At 28.9% G+C, this 19,865-nt stretch overlaps 1 protein-coding gene and 1 long non-coding RNA gene across 4 annotated transcripts in view; one reads left to right on the forward strand and one right to left on the reverse strand.

The window, feature by feature from the left end:
• The window catches only part of Sox102F (transcription factor Sox102F), a 774,977-nt gene that overhangs the window by 259,353 nt on the left and 495,759 nt on the right, over positions 1–19,865 (forward strand). The gene's annotated exons all lie outside the window — the stretch shown is intronic.
• LOC136796570 (uncharacterized) lies at positions 3,578–8,932 on the reverse strand. The gene is made up of 3 exons (XR_010844302.1): positions 8,780–8,932; positions 6,609–6,700; positions 3,578–5,279 (listed from the first exon to the last, which is right to left on the reverse strand). It is a non-coding gene; the product is annotated as an uncharacterized lncRNA (long non-coding RNA).

A 19,865-nucleotide genomic window follows, 5' to 3' on the forward strand; every position in this document is an offset into this window, starting at 1 on the left:
ATATATTTGAAGAACAAAAACAATAAAAGAAAAAAATCATATATTACTATCATGCATTTTAAATTAATTGTACTATACAATACTAAAAGTATTGTTTTACCAGTTATATGCTATGTCGTGAGAAAGGCCCAGTTTTTTAATGCAATTGCATCTTTTGTTTGTGTGCTTATTTTAAACTGGTGAAATGCAATTAGCCGATTTATATTGCATTTTTTACGACATGTATATTTGGACTATTTCAGTTTAAAAAATGAAAGAGAAATAATGAATTAAAATGTAACAATGAAGATGAAATTCCAGTATACAATAGAAAGTTCATATTCATTTATTTAGTAATACAACAAACAATATAATTAACGATACTTTCAACAATTCAATTCTAACAATAGGTATGAGTTTTTTATTATGAATTATATATTTATTATATGAATTTTTATTTCCCGAAATTCCACTTCTCCATAACATTAATACACTCCGTTTCACATATAGTTTATTGGTTACATTTCTTACGAGTTGCAATATTTATTATTTTAAAATTGCCAAAAGCAAGTGCCTCATTTCGGCCAAAGTTAAAATCTTTCATTGAACCACCCAAAACCAAAGATGAAGGTTATTACAACTATTTATTTCAAATATTGCTCAAAACATATTTCGAGGGAAATATAATCATAGATCGATCGGCATGTCAAAACTGGAGAGTTCTACTGTTACGCAGTTTTCTTTTCTGTTACGCATGTAACTTTGTGATTTTAGATAACAAAATAGGCAAAACTGTAGTTTGAAATAACAAGATAGTCTACCTAAACTGGTTGTTGAAGTAGGTTAAATAATATTGTTGTAATAACAAATGATAGTAAAATACAGTGACTACAAAGAATAGATTTTATTATTAAATTTATTCATTATTTTGTTATTAATACCCCTTAATTACACAAATATTGGAAAGATGGCAGGCGAAGCGGGATGAAAGTTCTCCAAGTAAATTAAAAGGAATCAAAAGATCAGTAAAACCATGGTCGACATCTTACTGCAACAGCCGCAGGGAGGAAGCTGCTCTAACCCGCTTGAGAATAGGTCATACTATCCTCACACACTCTCACCTGATCAGAAAACTGCCACCTCCAGCGTGCTAATATTGTCAGTCCATCCTCACCATTAAACATATTTTTGAAGAATGTACTCACTAATTGCCAACAATAAACAGGATAGAACTGACCCCAAATTTATCAGACGCTCTCACAGATGAGGAAGCTAATGTTAGATTAGTGTTTACATTTTTAAAATCACGTCGTCTTCTTTCTAAATTATAACTCCTCTTCGATTTTAATTTTTTTTAAATTTATTAATTTTATTTTTATTTTATTTATTATTAATTTTTACATAATTTTTAGCATACCATAGGCCTTGATGACCAGAGGGTTTTACGCCTTTAAGCAAAAATAAACAAACAATTTATAATTAAAAAATATGATTGTAGGGAGATAGTCCGGGTGCGGTAAATAAAGGTATCAAAGAAACCTATTTTTAACCCATGTTTCATTTAACATTGTATAGATATTATAAAAAATCATACCCTTCCAAAGGGTTAATAGAAAAAGTGGGGAAATTTTCTACCTGAAATTCCGTTTCTCAACCTCCTTAGTTGTCATCTTTGTCACAAATCGATGACTTGATTTCAGGACCTCAATGTTCCATATGTTGCCGATTTGGCCAGATCCAGATACCAATCCTTCCATGATAAACTTACACCAACCACTCAGATCCACTTGTTTCTAACATGGCTTCTCCTTCATTACCTCATAATCCTCCTAGGCGTCTGAAAAGATGGCCACGACATCTTCTCCTCTAGAAATATTATTGGAGTTCTATCAATGGGTAGATTCTCTGCATGTTTGTTTCGTGTCGTTATATCACTTACAACGAATTTACTTGTATTTTTATACAGTTGTAAATGACAATAAATAAATTATTTAAAAAAAAAATACTAAATGCAACTTGGAATAAACAAAAAATTAAATTAATCCAAGCATAAAAAAAAATAAATATATAGCTTTGAAGTTTATGCCTTCCACCAAATGTTCGAACGACTAGGTTTATGTTACTATTTTAAAATTTTGAGAACGGGGTGAAATTGCCCCAACTGAGGGTTTTATTTATTTATTTAGAAATAAAGAAAATATTTTCAAAAGAAAAAAAAAATGAGATATTATTTAGAAGACAATTTCAGATTTGAGCTTTGTCTTTGCGGCAAGGCCTTGTTTGGATGACAGTCAAGTGCAAGCGAGACCATGCAAACTTGATGGCGTGATGAAAGGGCTTTGTTTGCACCTCATCTCTCGGCACAATGGAACACTGTCCCAGAAGCCTCCTTTTTACAAGCTCTTGTGGTGCACTCTGCCTCCATTGATCCAGTTAATGGTCAGCGCGCTGCCATTGTTGTCATAGTCGCTTATCTTCACGGCTTCGGTGGTCCTAAATGAACCGAACTTCTTTTTTTTTTACTTCCACTGTATGGAATATGTAGTAAGGGGAAGTATTACGATCGTCAAAAATGTCGAGCTTAATTTTTCGACGGAAATATAGGTTTTTTGTTCTCTCAGAATTGTCTGTGTGAACAGCCTATCTCAAAAAACAAAAAAGACATACAAAAATTATATAAAATATTTAATTTATAATCTTAAACACTTTCTTGAGACTGGTAATTTTTTTAAAAATAAATAATTTAATTTCTATCCATTTTAGTCTCAAAACATTTTATTTTTCTTATAAGTCCAACGTTTGGGCTAATCCAGTCATCCTACTTAATACAATTTTCGAATTATATAATTTAAAAACTCTTAACTCCATGCAGGCTATTCTGTCCAGGTCAAAACATCAATTTCTAATTAGTCAATATTCACTTAAAACCAAAATGAAAATCATTTATCACAGTCACTATTCCTTAAAAACTTTATCACAACGTTAAAGTTTTTAAGGAATAGTTTAATATTCACTATATTTTAATGCTTGAACTGAGCGGAGGAAGGTTACAAGCATTGTTGTGATAAGTTTATATATTGATAGTTTTAACAAATAGTGACTGTGATAAATGAATTTTAATTTTGGTTTTAATGTGAATATTGGCTAATTAGGTCATTAGACATAATGTGGGATATAGTTATTAACGAAAAAATATATTTTACCTAATGTTTTAATGTTACATAGAAATTGTTGTTTTGAGCTGGGCAGAATAGCCTGCATAGAGTTAGAGTTTTTAAATTATATAATTCGAAAATTGTATTAAGTAGGATGGCCGGATTAGCCGAAACGTTGGACGTATAAGAAAAATAAAATGTTTTGAGACTAAAATGGATAGAAATTAAATTATTTACTTTAAAAAAATTTACCAGTCTCAAGAAAGTGTTTATGATTATAAATTAAATATTTTATATAATTTTTGTATGTCTTTCTGTTTTTTGAGATAGGCTGTGAATATTTGTTATTAGTGTATATATCTATTATTTAGTGTTTTTTTAAAATATAATAAAATGTATTTTAAACTTTAATTTGTTAAAAAAAAAAAGTTTCTTTGGTAGGAACAAAGTTGATATTCGATATTTTCACTTCAAGGGACTCTAAAATACGAATTTTTATATGAGAAGAAGATAGTCGGGTGTGTCATAAGCAAAGATACACAAATAAATAAAACTTATTTATTTGTTAGCTGTTACCACCTCATTAAAATTTTTTAAAGTAACTACGTTGTGTGAAAATTTCGATCATCAAATATTACATAATATTAACCATATACAATAATAGGTTTCGTATGCTTTTAATTGTACGAGTATTCGTAATATTCTAGTGGATTTATCATGGAAGCATTTATATCTGGTTCTGATCAAATAGGCAACATATGGGACATAGAGATCCTTCTGGATGGTTTTATTAGTGAGAAAGTAAGTAGCACTAAGGATTTTGGATATGAGAGGAATTTAATGGCTTTAATGAAACGATGAAGCTCAATATCGTAAGTCCGTATAGGCGTTATTATGATCATGTAAATGGGTACTTTTTTATTAATTGGAAATTTATACTGTTTGTCTAGTAAGTGCTGTAATAGTCGGAATCGACGTTCGGTGTCTTGTCTTATGAAAAATAATAAATGTACTAATTTAACAATTATTCTTACTAATTTTAAAGTTCTACAAGTTTATAATAAGCTACAGTAATTAAGTGTGTACTTTATATCTCTAATGCTACAGTCTATAACAATATAGAGACAACACACTCAATATTAATACCTACCTTAAAAAATGGATAATTGATCCACCAATTACTCGATCCCTTTCCGAAATCGGTTTATAATTTCTATAATAAATACAAAGCAATCTGCCCAGTATATAATGAGCCTATGTAGAAAAAGTTCAAGTTGACTCCGACATTAATAGTTGAGCGGCAATAAGCTGCAATGTGGACGGCACACTTCCTGGTCATCTCGTCGGACAAGTTCTTCCAGTCCGTCCAACGGTAGTTTCCAACAAAACATCTTTCACTAAATAAAGCAATCAATTATTTATAGGGGCTCGGGCAATTTTTAACTGATCCAATTCTACCACTAATGGTCTCCACGCTCCAACTGGATTTTACCCCTTTACATATTTTTTTTATACAGCACTAATAATGTCTATTTAGGGAAATAAAGACGCTGTTTGATTGCTGCGTAATTTATGACTGGTTTCTTGCCTAAGGATGACTAGAGAAAGAGTTGTTCATGGCTAGATCTGTCGGTTCAGTTTGCTAATAAGTCCCCGATGATCAATTCCAAGATCGTTGTTCCTTTAAAGCCTGTAATGAAGATGTTGGCCTCATTTTAAATGAATAAAGGTTTGGAAATAAATGAATAAAGGTGACCTTCACTGAATTCCATCAAAACCCAAATCCTCAAGGCCGTCTGGTTGGGCAGGTGAATCGGGAATCAAAGGAGTCGATCTCTAAAAAGAGTCGTTCTCTCAAGTGATTCAGACAAATCAATCACGATCCTCTTTTCACAAATCGATTCAGTATTAAAGAATGGAAGCGGGGTTAAAATTTCATTGGATTACTTTGTTGTAATATAAAACTTTTTTTTTTTTTTTTAATTTTATTGGAAACTCCCTAACCACTCAAACCTCCTAGTTTCTAACCTTGCATCCTCTTCCATTCCTGACAATCCTCCGAGGCGCCTGAAAAGAAGATGGCCTCGAGATCAGCTAATGTAAAATGTCATTAGAGTGCTACCAATGGGTCGTTTCTCTACATGCCTGTAACACAATTTAACTTACATCAGATTTACTAAATGTATTATAATGTACAGTTGTAAATAGCAATAAATAAATATTAAAAAAATTTTTTTTTTATTGGAATAATATATTCTGCCACACTCAACAACAACAGGTATTAGGGATACAAGTACATAATAATACCATATACTCGTAATAACTAAAAATAAAAAGTAAATAAATAACAATAATATAAAAAATTGAATAAAATCATTAAGTGAAACTAAAATGAACAAAAGTAAAATTATAAACACAAATCATAAATAAACAATAGAAAATAAGAAAACGGCTGAGTTGAATAATTAAAACAAAGTTAATAAAATCTTTAACACAATCACACTTATAAACAATAGTAGTACAAAGCACAAAAAAGGAAAATCGCTGATAAATAATAGTTTATGGCTTTTATAAAAAAGGTTGAGAAAACAAGATACATATCTTTTACGTACATTTTATTTCTATTTATCGTTGAAAACAAATGTTAACTTGAATTATTTAGTTTTTTTAAATTGATAAAGGACTTAAATTTTTATTATATTTAGTTATTTTTAATATAATACATTTTTGTCAACTTTTATTTGTATAATAATTAATTTTGTTTTTATTAAAAAATAAAAAAAAATGTTTCTACTAGAAAATCCACGAAGTTTGGGAATTTTTGATGTTTTTTTTTCTCTAAAAAGATTATTTGTTAAAAAACAAAGAAAACAATAATGTAAAAAAGGAAGCTATCGCAGCTCGGAGTTCCGGTCAGCAAATAAACAAAAAAACTATTTGTTTGTGCCGACGTTTCGACCTTAATTTTAGGCTTTAATCAAGGCTAAGAAACAAAACGAGATAACAACCTTAATCCAGAGAAAATTAAAAAAAAAATGAAATAATAACAAACAAACTTAACAATAAATTAAGAAGATAGTAGTTGATACAAATGGAATATAAAATATACTATTTTAGATTTAAGAATCATACAAAATAAATAATAAAAAATGTTATAAAAAATCAGACAGTGCTCATGTAAATAAAGAAATAAACATAATGAAATGACTGTAAATGTAAATATTGAGTAATTAAAATTAATATAATAAAATATTTTATGTATAATCATTACACTTCCTTGATACTGGTTATTATTGTTTAGATAAATAAATTTTATCCAATTTTAGTCTCAAAAGAATTTTTATTTTTTTATAAGTCTGACGTTTCGGCCAATTCGGTCATCCTCAAGGACTATCTATCACAAACAACTTTTATTATACACATGATCTTTAAAGATTTTAAACAAATAATAATATTATGAATAAATTATCATACCTTAGTACAGTTTTAGAACCATATCATTTTTAAAAAACCAACTTTATGCAAGCTATTCTGCCAAGGTCATTAATTTCAGTTCACAAATTACCCTATGAAAAATTAAAACATTGGTGAATCATATAATTTTGTTAATAAGCAATTCTTATGTATTATTATTGAATTTATCATTTGTTAAAATTTAAAATCCATTGATTAATACTTTTTTATCACAGTCAACCTTCTCTATCATAATTTATCACAACAATATTTGACTTCCTCACACTCAGATCAGGCATTTAATTTATTTATCCCAACTATATTTTGGTTAAATTTCCTCTTACTTTTATTATTACAATTCATATCAAGGGTCATTATAATTATCAACATTATAATTATAATAAATCCAAATAAGCAAAATAACATTTACCTTAAAATCATATGAAATAGCCTTTCTAAATTAAAATCATACAATATACAATATATCAATTTAAAGAAGATAGAGAAAATAAATAAATTTATATATATAATAATTCACAAAACAATTAACTTCTATCAATTTTCTTTCCATCTTTCTGTATACTTTCCGGCTAAGGCCTTCCCTTTCGGGAGTAATAGTGAGCACTTCCCGGGGTGACCAGCCCTATTGGGAGGCGACTTCTTTCCACTTCTCCTTCCAGACATCCCTGCCCCTAGCAGCTCTTCACCAGAGTCCTACAATGCTCTTGAATAACGCTTCATCCTTTCTTCTGGCGTCCTCTTCTTCTTTGAAGGTCGTTTGGAGTCCATTCTGTGGCAGATTTTGACCATCTGTCATCCTCGCACCGAAGGAGATGCCCTGCCCATTTCCATTTGCTCAATCTTGCCGTCTTCAGTGTGTCAGTGAGTCCTATTTAACATTTACATTAATAAAACTTAAATCTTAGCAGGAAGAATCTAGATGCGAATATACCACTCCACCTTTCGAACTCCCAGGTTATTGTTTTTAATATCCATTTATTCTTGTAATAAAAAATATTCTCAATAATTAAAATTAATTATAATTATAATTTTTTTTGCTGGAATTAATTTTTAAATTATTAACTACCAATCAAAATGAATGAGAAATAATTCTTCTTTGGAGCACATTAATCCCTCATTGTTTAAAATAAAAGTAGGTATATAAATTTTCCTCTAATATTTTTTTTTTTCATACATATTTATTTTAAACATTCTAACGTTTCGGCACTTCAACTTTGTCCATTTCCAACCTTTTTTTTTCTCCTTTTATACCCAGTAACATTATCGAAGTAATTTGATCTCATAAATACTATTTTAGAGAGTATTAGTTATCAGTGTAGATAGTTTTTTTTTTTCTACTGGATTTTTATTTTCCAGAAAAGCAAATTGTCAATGTTTTTTTCTGTTATCCATGATTTACCATTCTGCAAATAAATCGAAATATATCTAAAATCATTAAAAGTATAATACTTTATGTACTTGGTTTACAAATAATTTAGAAGAGAATCAATCACTGATCACATAAAGGTTTGTTGACTTTAAGCCTCGTCTGAACACACTCGAGTTCTAGCAAATATTCATAGATAAGATAGTAGACAAAGATGATTCTTCAAAAAATATATTTTAAAGTACTTTCAGGTTCAAATGATTGAATACAATTTGAGAAATTAAGGAGAAATGAACATCGAAGAACATTGTTGCCAGTAATTATTAGGCCTTCTCTGTTAAGGGATGTCGAGTCACATCAATCAAGTCCTCAAAACTTAGCCGGAGTTGACTTGGAATTTATCTACTTGTATAAAGTCCAACAACTGGGACAAACACCATCTTGTTTATTTTTAATTAATTCTATAAGTTAACGTAATATTTATAAAGATATTAGTTAATGTCGGTAATAAAATAATTACACTTACATCTAGAACAAGAGCCGGGAAGAAAAAAATGCAGTTTTTTCACCCCAATTTTTATTACTTTAATGAAAACTATGTATAATTATTAGTCTAAATTGACGAGTCTGCCAAGTTTAGGTAGGGGGAATAAAGAACGGCGGCTGTTTAAAAACGTTAAAAAAATTAATTTTTCATTCAGTGCTCTATATCTTTAATACTACCAAGAACACTAGAAAATCTAAGAGAACATCATTTAAAGTAGAGTAAATTTTCTGAAATATAAGCCCAAATAGAGATACTTACGTTTAATATTCCTCGATATATAGCTTTCTCAAAAGCAACATTTCATTCACTTTCAATTTTTATGACATAAATATTCCCAAATGAAAATCATAAATTATGTGAATAATAATTTAGCAGTGAGTACCTAGCTCATAAAAAGTTTTGTCGATATGAAAATACACACTACTACCGACTGATGCAACGAAAAGTAAACAGACAACGTATCTTATCTCCGAAGGAAAAATCATTCTTCATTCCGTACACTTTGCCATATGGACTCGTAAGATGAACGAAAATATTTTTTAAAACATTTACTAGCGTATTTGATTATTTTTTTTAGTCGTACTAATATTTATTTAGTCGTAATTTAGTGATTTCAGTACATATGTAATTTGTTTATTTTATTTTTTTAAATAGATAATGCCTGAATTGGCGATTTACTATGTCATAAAATTAATTATATTCATTGGAATCTTAAAATTTGTTTGAGTACTCTTTTGGATGCCCGTGGCAGTCGGATTTTGATGTGTTATTAGTCAAAATACGAAGACGTAGCTGTGTTTTGTCCATAATAATACAATTTTATTACTAGAAATGGCATAATTTGAGATTATAGAAAATATGAGCGCGAATAACTTAGAACTAGAGAAATCAATAATAGACAAATAATTCCAGGAATGGAGAATACATTGCTCCAGTAAATCTGTCTTCATGCGGTCTTAATTATCCCGATGTGTTTTTATTATCTGGTTGTTTTTATTTCTTAAAATCCTTTATTATATTATTTTTTATTAGTTTATTATTTTCGTGTATATTTTAAATATTTGTTTTGTCTTTTTTACTTATATCTTACATTACTTTTTTATATTTGGTTGGATTTTTTTTTGATGTTCATATATATCTATCTATTACTACTTTTATCAATTATATGATATATTTATATTATTATAGAGATTATATTCTTATTTATTTAAAATGAACATTTTGTATTTTATTTATATTAAAGAGGGTAAAAACAAGGGGGAATAAAAGAAAGTCACATTCGGTTGAAATGGAAAATATAAAAAAAAGGAAGAAAAGGAAGAAAGAGCGATTAACAAAAAGAAATTAATAAAGTATAAAAGAGAGAAAAAAAATAAAAAAGAAGAAAATGATAAAAGAACGAAAGCGATGAAACAAAAGAAAAAAAATCATATAGTATTATTATATACTGTTTACTTGTTATGCCTATATGTTGTAAGATTGAAAAAAAATGTCTGATAAGATTTGAATAAGTATGCTGTGTAGCTAGCAACCCAATGAAGTTGTGTAGCACAACTTTGTTGTTTTTGAAAAAAGGTTTTTAGCTCCTTTATTTATTTATTGATGGCCAGATGGCATGGCACTGTGATACTGATTCGAAGTACCCGGGGGCTCATTAAGTGGGCACCTTTAATTGAAGAAAATCTGACGATTGAACGTGATTCTGGTCAAAACCAGAAAACCACCTCCTTGCACAACCGTTAGTCTACTGACAGTACTTCCTTACAAAGTATTTAATCCCTGACCCTTCATGGGTTGTAGTGGTACAGATTTATTTTTATTTATTTATTTATTAATATGTACAACTGTATTAAAACGTAATATTGAATTTAATTTATAATCTCAAACACTTTCTTGAGACTTTGTTAAAATAAATAATTTAATTTCTATTAGCTGGACAATGTAGACAGGGAATTTTAAAAAAATCATTTAAGGATTATGATGTTGATGAGTACTCCTTGAGTAATTGACCCAACAATAAAATCAAAAATTATTACATTATATTAAAGGATAAAATTGTTGGCAATTATTGGGTGACAGAATTTATCAACACAATGATGATTTGAAAAACAAGGAGAGGGATCCTAATAAAACGACACTAGTACAGCATGCAACCAAAATCCAGCATATTTTTGATTTTGAAAATACAATGATTTTACATAAAGAAAATAATACATTCAAAAGGAAAATACTAGAATCCATTTAAATATCTGGAAATATTAACTATACAGTGAATTTCAAAACAAATACAAGAAATTTGAACCAATACTATGCAGAGATATTAAGTAAAATTAATTTATGAAAAATATAGGATAAATTGAATTTGGATAATTATAATTAGCCTTGATGGGCTAAACAAAACAAAATTTTAAACAAAAATTTAGTTATAATAAAAAATTTTAATGCTTGAACTGAGTGGAGGAAGGTTACAAGCATTGTTGTGATAAAGTTTTAACAAATAGTGACTGTGATAAATGAATTTTAATTTTGGTTTTAATGTGAATATTGACTAATTAGGTCATTAGAGATAATGTGGGATATAGTTATTAACAAAAAAATATATTTTACCTAATGTTTTAATGTTACATAGAAATTGTTGTTTTGACCTGGGCAGAATAGTCTGCATGAAGTTGAGTTTTTAAATCTTTTAGTTCCAAAATTGTATTAAGATAAGATAAATTATAAATAATAATGTTAAGTAATTTGAAACGTTTGAGGATCATACATGTAATAAAAGCTGTTTTGTAGTACATTGTCCCTGAGGATGGCCGGATTGGCCGAAACGTCGGACTTTTAAGAAAAATAAAATATGTATAAATTAAATTTTTTATTTTAACAACAGTAATATTGAATGTTAAAGAACTAGTGGGTTTTTCTGGGTAAGGATTTTGGAATTAAAGGATGTATGTACATAAAGACCTCAAATCTGCAATAGGTGCGATATTGAGGTCTTTATGGTTACATTTAATAGTGACTTAATAAGAAACATTTTGGATTTTGCATTGTAAGGATTGGATAGAAGAGGAATTTGATGGTTTGGTGGAGCCCAAAGCTCAATTCCATCGGAAGCTGAGGTATAAATTTGAGGTTTTGATTTCATTAACTCCAGTATGTGAATAAAAAAGTAGAATATAAAAATAAGTCCAAAATCAGGTGTAGATGAACCCTCATTATGCCACCTTGCTACCTGATAATTACGCTCTTGTTACAATAATACGCTTGGATCTATCCTATATTTTTTCTATCCTACTTTTTTGGTTTAATGTCCCGAACACTCGTCACCTTCCAATTTAGTTCATAGATATACAAGTTACGACATCGTGGACATCCTTAAACGCAGCTTCATAAGACCGATGCATACCGTGTGATAAAGTTGATGATATAAAAAAATATATTTAAATTCCTGGAGGGCTGAGAATGTTTCTTGATGACCGAAGACAGTTCATTGCCCTTTTTTTATGACTCGCCTTCACACTCCAGCTTAAGCTTCCTCTAAGAGGATTATACTTCCTCCTCCACTCAGGCTGTTTCCTCTAAATCAGACTATTTCCCCCTTGCGATAGCCACCTGTTCTCAGGGTAAGTTGAGTTCGGAATGAAAATCATTTTAATCTTGTGATAAGGAGTTTTCCACTACCTGACAAAGTTCGCCTACAGCTTATTATAAATTGTAATTAAATGTTCAATTAAAAAAAAAAAAAAAAAATCCTTCAATAAGAATAGGAGCGGGAGCTGCTCCGAACCGGTTTTGGAATAATTACTGAGGCCTCGCTGGAAGTGGTCACTGGATATTTTTGCAATGGCTCTAGGTATTCCAGCAAGTGCCCCATCTTCGGACTCGAGCTTCTTCTAGCTATCCAATCCGAATGAGTAATTTTGCCCAGGCTGGAGAAAACAGAAAAAGAGAAAAAGGCATTATAGCAGGCGACAGTTAATTTATATCTCAATCTGGAAGCATTAGCTGAACCATTTGATCAAAATTCCGAGATAGTACGAATTTATTAGCCAATCAATAATAGCGAAATCGAAGGGAAGTTGCTATAATAACTTATTTGAGTCTAAAATTTCCTAACAATTTCGACCAAATTTCCTAATTTACGGGATATATATGGAGTACTACCAGAAATGTGCATTTTTCCTATATAATGTTTGGGAACTTACTATTTCAAGTATAACATCTTTGAGTAACACTTTACCACAATTTTGGCAAGCAGGTTCTCAAAATTAAAATTTATCAACTTTTCATTAGGTGGTAAATAAAATAAAAAAAAAAAAAAAAAAAAAAAGAGTAAACATTTTATTTACTTATCACCCTGTTTTGGTCTTATTCATGATAAAATAAATATAAAAATTTTGGGACTATAGAGAGAAAAAGAAATACTTTATTCATTCATGCTGCCCAAATATATCGGGTTGCTACATTACACAGCATACTGATCAATCCGTGACTGGACAAATATAAGTTACATATTTTTACATGATATAATATAATAGATAAATAATATTTTTTTTCTTCCACAGTTTTCTTTTACAATTAATAGCAGTCTACAAACTAACTACAAGTTTTTCGATTTATTCCTTTTCTCTTTCTTTCCCTTCCATTTCACAACCCCTATTTCATTTGATCAACAAATTCCTCTATATAACAAATATTAAAATATTTAAAATAATAAAAAATAATAACTAAAACAACAAATAAGATATGCGATGCATGCATGCCATCTCACTTCTGGATAAACTCCCATACTCATTAATTTCCATGGTGTATTATATACATATAATTATATATATAATCACAAAAAAAAATCATATTGGTCCTCCTTGTAATGCTCTACCAATTAATTTCTGTACATTTTTTATTTATTTAATTTATCTGTTTTTTTTTTATATTAACATTTGATAATGAAACATTCAAGTTATGCCAAAAAAGATAAAAAAAGACAGAATATTTTACTAACATGCCAGTTGTATCAGCCTGCACTTCAGTTTACACATGAATACATACATTTAGGTGTTGATTATGCAATGAAATCAAATTATGTCCATCATTATATAATAAATTGTTTAAAATAAATAAATTCTGATATGAACTAGCTAATAACTGATTATTATTACTAGAGTAATAATTTAATAAATTCCTTATTTTTTTAAAATAAATAATTTAATTTCTATCCATTTCAGTCTCAAAACATTTTATTTTTCTTATAAGCCCCACGTTTCGGCCAATCCGGCCATCCTCAGGGACAATCTACTACAAAACAGCTTTTATTACATGTATCATCCTCAAAAATTTCAAAATACTTAATATTATTATTTGTAATTTATCTTACCTTGATACAATTTTGAAATTATATGATTTAAAAATTCTAACTCCATGGATGCTATTCTGCCCAGGTCAATACAACAATTTCTATCTAAAATTAAAACATTAGGTAAAACATATTTTTTTGTTTATAAGTATATCCCACATTATGTCTAATTACATAATTAGTCAATATTCACATTAAAACCAAAATTAAAATCATTTATCACACTCACTATTTGTTAAAACTTTATCATAACAATGCTTGTAACCTTCCTCCACTCAGTTTAAGCATTAAAATTATTTATTATAACTACACTTTTGTCAATTTTCTTCTTTATTTCATTAGTAAAATTCTTATCAAGGCTAATTATAATTATCCACATTCAATTTATCCTATATTATTCATAAATTAATGTTACTTAATATCTCTGCATAGTGTCGATTCAAATTTCTTTTATCTGTTTTGAAATTCACTGTATAATCAGTAAGAGTATATAAGAGTTTTATTTTTGTATGTCAGCATAATGTGTTATATTTTACTTTCTCACACTTATATACATTCAGACATTCAAGACATTAAGAGCACAATGGAAACTATAATTCTGGATTCATTGGGAATCCTACGTCATCATTTGCATTAAATCTCGGTATTGCCAATTCTATGAGTGGAAACTATTGTCCTATTCTTGCTTACTCTTTATGTGGTGAAACTTCTTGAGATTCGAAAGAGCAGACTGGGTCAGACGAAAAGTGAAACATTTTGTCCAACTTAGTATATAATATTAAATAAACAAATTTTAATACAAAAGATATTTAATTTAATTCAGAGTGATTTCTCTCGATCAAATTACGTTTCCTAAAATCATAAACAAATGCTTGATCTAAGAAGTTTCAGTTTTAAAGCTCATGTTTAACAATGTCTAGTGGAGGCATCAGATCTGACGTAGTCCTGCAAAGTAGGACGAAACGTTGGTGGTTACTTATAGTTTTTCTGCTTTTTTTTTGAGGAATTTCAATTTCTATTAATAATTCAACGCAGAGGAGTAGGAGCATTTCTATGTCATAATTTATGCATAGATATGGCATTTTGAATTCCGTTTCTTATAGTTGTCTCACAACGGAAAGTATAACCCCTACAATTAGCTAATAAACTGAAATGTATTGTAAAAAATGTATATGTGTTTATTTAATTATTGTATATAGATGGTCACTTTATTCGTCTACGGTTATTGAAATTTTTTTTTTATATAGTAGATATTTTCACTTTTAATCAAAATTCAATCACAACTTTGATCACTCACTAATTTTACTCTTCATATATTCTTATATGCATAGTTTCGGCTTACTTTTTTGAGTTATTATATTTTTTAGGAGTTCATTTTCAATATTCTGTGTATACAATTCAGATGGTTCATTTATTTTACATTAATGCTATTCAATATTTATTTCCTGCTATTAATGTAATTTTTTTTATATTATTATTTCAATGATTGTCATCTTTATTGTATTTTGTTTTTACTAAAACTGGAAAAAAACCTGCAATGTGGCCTGAAACGTTGACATTCAATGCATTTATTTTAGTTTATAGTATTTTTGTGTTTGCCCTTGCATTTCTTTCTTTCCAATTTCCCTTTCACAGTGGTTACACAACCCATGCTTAAATCTATGTATTAGTGAAGTGAACTTAGTATTTTCTAATATTAAAAAACGCAAATATTCTAGTAATAAAATATAATTTTCATGAATTATATTATTTTTATATCCTCTCACGTCTCCTTTATCCAATTATGGGGTATTGATTTTTAAGGTAATGCTTTTTAAAAATTTTAATGCATTTCAGTGACATCGAAGTGAGTTACTTTGCTCCTTAAGGGATAACATTGCAACGAAATTCTTCATATTGTAAAAGGCGCCAAAGCGGAGAAAGGACCCACCCGTGGTGTATTCAAAGTTCGGCTGAAAAATATCCATATTTTTACAAATTTAGTATTACAAGGTTATTTGGTATTTTCCTGTCTCATCCTGTTAATCTTGGTTAAGCATGGTGCATCAAACGAGGAAAGTGTAATCTAAAAAGTTGTTCTTCTACCAGTGATCAAGAATCCAATATCGGTTTTAATGAATAATTTCTTTCTTAAAGGTAATTTTCAAAAATGTCACTTCGGCTATCTTAGCACCAGAAATTGGAACTTCTTTATTCTGGTCACGCTTGGTAACCCTATGTTTTTGTTTATTGCCTTTTTTTTTTGTTAATATTCAATACTGTTACAATACAATAGAAATTTAAAAATTCAACTAATTAATCTAGATTTATTTTTGTCCTGCTTTTAAGTGAAAATATACTTCTCTTTTGATATATTTTGTTCTTATTTTATTTCAAAAAAGATTATTTCAAAACAAAAGAATTTTTTATTTCTTTTAAACATTGTTTTTCGTATTTAATCGTACCAGCTATTGATCCTAGGATTTTATGATAAACTTTAAAATGCACTGTAAATTCTTCCAAAAAAACCATAAATACTCTATTATTTTGAAGAAAAAACACATAGACATAAACACAATGAAAATTATCCCTTTTTTTCTTTACATTCATACTCTAAGGAAGCTATAAACTTCAGACCTTTCTGATCCTCGCAAAGGAACAAAAATGTATTAACACAAAAAAAAAAATCAAAATCTTCTGCAATGTAACCCACTTTGACGATATATCAGATCAATCCTTTATCTATCATTTTCTCCCCTCCTGTTTTCGAGGACACGGGCAGGCCACGGTAGCCGAACAAGGGATGTGTGAGAAATACCAACAGTGACGAGATAAGAATGCCTCTTTTCAAGTGACCCTGCAAACTTACCTTTATCGATGATCAAACTGTTTGTACTTTATCTGCTGATAGTGCCTCAGGCAATAGTCCAAAGGTAGTCTTCCTCCAGGATGCGGCAATTCGTAAGTATTCACGATAATAACAATCATTTACCAGGAACTGTTTACTGGCTTACTGTAAATTCCGGGTGTTGTGGTATGGTGATGTGTTATTAATTATATTAAATATTTACCACGGTGTTACGATAAAACCTAATCGACCGAACAGTAAAACGTATCGTAATAGGACTGGGTCCATATTAATTAAATGAATTAAGTTATTCATTAACTGTAATTATAGTTCATAAATAGCGTTACCCACTTAGCTCCATATTTGTTTTTATGTGAACCGACTTGCTAAAAAATTTAAAGTTGTTTGGAACCGAAATTATGTGCTAATGCAGGATCTAGATGTTACCTTCTTGGAGCAAAATCTAAGACTTCTACAAAATCTTGGTAAACAAAGGAACAAAGGAACGTCAGTATCCATTCAACTTACTCTATTTTCTTTACGAAAAGGAACAAAACAAAGAATGAAACAAATGAAAGGAAACGCATCAGAAATTTAGACTGTAAATGATAAAAAATCATGTAAATAGTATTATATAGGCAATAAATTCCACCTCCGTTCTGGAATTTTATCGAAAACTTTTTAATTTAATTAACTAGTCATATAATGTGTTCATAAAAATATATCTGTGCTATTTTAAATCAATAATAAACTGCTAAAGTTAATTACCAAGATTTGAACCAATGTATTTACACCGAATTGATATAATTTTAAAATATACAATATTAAACAAGAGTTATCATTATTGAATACAAAGGTTGGACAATTTTTTTACTTAATCAAAACACGAATAGCAAAAATATTTATCGGTTGGCATTTATAAAACAATGCAAACGACAACATGAAATCAAAGAACATTTGTGCCAAAAAAACTCTCTACGGATCGGCCGCAAATTCAGGTCAACTTGTACCAAGTTTGCGCATGTATGAATTTGCTATTGTTTGGCAAACGTGTAAAGAGACTTTTAAGTATACCTGGGATGTTACAGTAATATTTTTGCTAATACCACCTTCTCATAAGTGCCACTTAATAAAATTGATTTTAAACTTTCTTACAACTTTCTCCCATTAGTTTCTGAGCTCGTTATATCAACGTACAATTTAATATCAGCTAGATTCTATCCTTAGGGAAATAGTTTGGGGCTTAAATGGAAATTTTTTAAAATTGCTTCCTTTAATTTTTCAATTTTTTTTTTTTGTAGAACAAAAAATAAGGTAAACTATAATAAAAAATATCTATATAGTCTCAAAATATTTATTTTCATATAACTCCTACGTTTCGGTCATTCCGGTCATTTTCAATTATTTCCTGTTTATAATATTACAATATCATTAAAAATTTGTTGTCCACTATTTTCATTGATTTTAATTTTATTCAATCTACACTAACTATTTTATAACCTTATCAATCACTTGATCAACATTAATGATTAATAGGTTGAATTCGACTCTTAACATGTTAATCAATGCAACAATTAGTCAATTATATACTATAAATTAAATCATGGAAAATATAAAAAAGTGAACAAATATTGGCGAATGTGTATAATATGAACTTAAGTTCAAGCATTACATTTTATGCAACAAAAATTTAAAAATTTTACTCAGAAAGAGTAAAAGTACAATTTTTTGCTGAAAAAAAAACAACTCAAAACGTACATTGTAAAAAAAAAAAAAAAAAAAGAAACGTTCAATTTTATGCAATATAAGTTTGAATGTCTATTCCATGATCGGGATTTTTTGTCGAGGTTGGGTGGGATTTGAAGCATAAGATGCAATTGCACGAAAATCCTGTTTTTAATCATCAATATTAAATATTGTCCAAAATAACGCCATGCTCGTTAATTTTATTTTTTTATTATGTCTTATCTAGAGCTTTTCAGTTAGCCCCCCCCCCCTCTACCATATATAATTCTAAAATAAATTAGGAGCCTGAAGGTCAGGCTTGTTTTTGTTTTAATCATCGTTTTAGACATAGCATGGCATAATTAATTTTTGATGATATTGTAATTTTAATTTGTGAGATTGTAGTTGAATTAAAAAATCGTAACCCAATTATGCAGGATACTCTTTAAAAAATTCTGAACTTAAATAAAATCGTGGTTCTATGTTAGAACATCGGGACTGTGAATAAACAAGATAGGTGTATGCAAGCAGAACAAAATTCAGGGAGGGGGGACAGTTATATAATACAAAATAATTGTATAGGATAATTAAAGGGTAATATATTAATTTATTGATTCTTGCGAAACTGGTTCATTTTTTTATTATCTTTATTACTTATTCAGTTGTATTATATGTTTTTGCGCATTTTACACTTCATCAGAAACTGCAAGTACAAAGTAGAATTACTAATAATTTTAAACTTTAATATAACTTTTTGTTTATATTTATTTTTTTCATAATTTTCTGGCCAATTTTATTCACATAAATATATTTTTTTATTATTTCAATTTCTACTGTTTTACATATTTTTTCTTAACTATATATATATATATATATATATTGTTTGCACTATCGCTCAACTTGGTTCTATTATCTCTTCCACTTAGTAGACACTTCGACTTATTATGTTGGATATTAGTTGTTCTAAAATCTTGTGCTTTCCAATGGTGTATAAATTAATCTTATTTTTGAACATTGTTTACAGCCTGTGAAATTTTTTCGCCTTTAGTTAATTATCAATATTTTCACTGATTGATTCATGCTCCATTTTTCATGATTATCTCGAATAAGAAAAATTAACCCAGCTGGAGTGCCTTTTTTTGTCCCCTAAGAAATGTACCGTGAGAATTTATCTCATAATGGACAATTTTATTTATATTAATGGATGTGATGAAGACAAAAATCTTTACGATTACATTCAATGAAAGTTTTTTTTTTTTTATTTATTTATTTCATGTAATTTACAGCTGTACAAAATAATACAATAAGTAAATATGTTGTATGTTTCATATACACTTGAAAATCTTGGGAAGGAACCATCCATTGGTGGTACTTCAAACATTAATTTAAATTAGAAGGTCCCGTGGCCATCTTCTTTTCAGACGCCTCGGAGGATTATCAGGGAT

This window comes from Halyomorpha halys, unplaced genomic scaffold (assembly GCF_000696795.3).
Source record: "Halyomorpha halys isolate HHAL.00 unplaced genomic scaffold, Hhal_1.1 Scaffold66.1, whole genome shotgun sequence".
Classification (NCBI taxonomy): domain Eukaryota; kingdom Metazoa; phylum Arthropoda; class Insecta; order Hemiptera; family Pentatomidae; genus Halyomorpha; species Halyomorpha halys.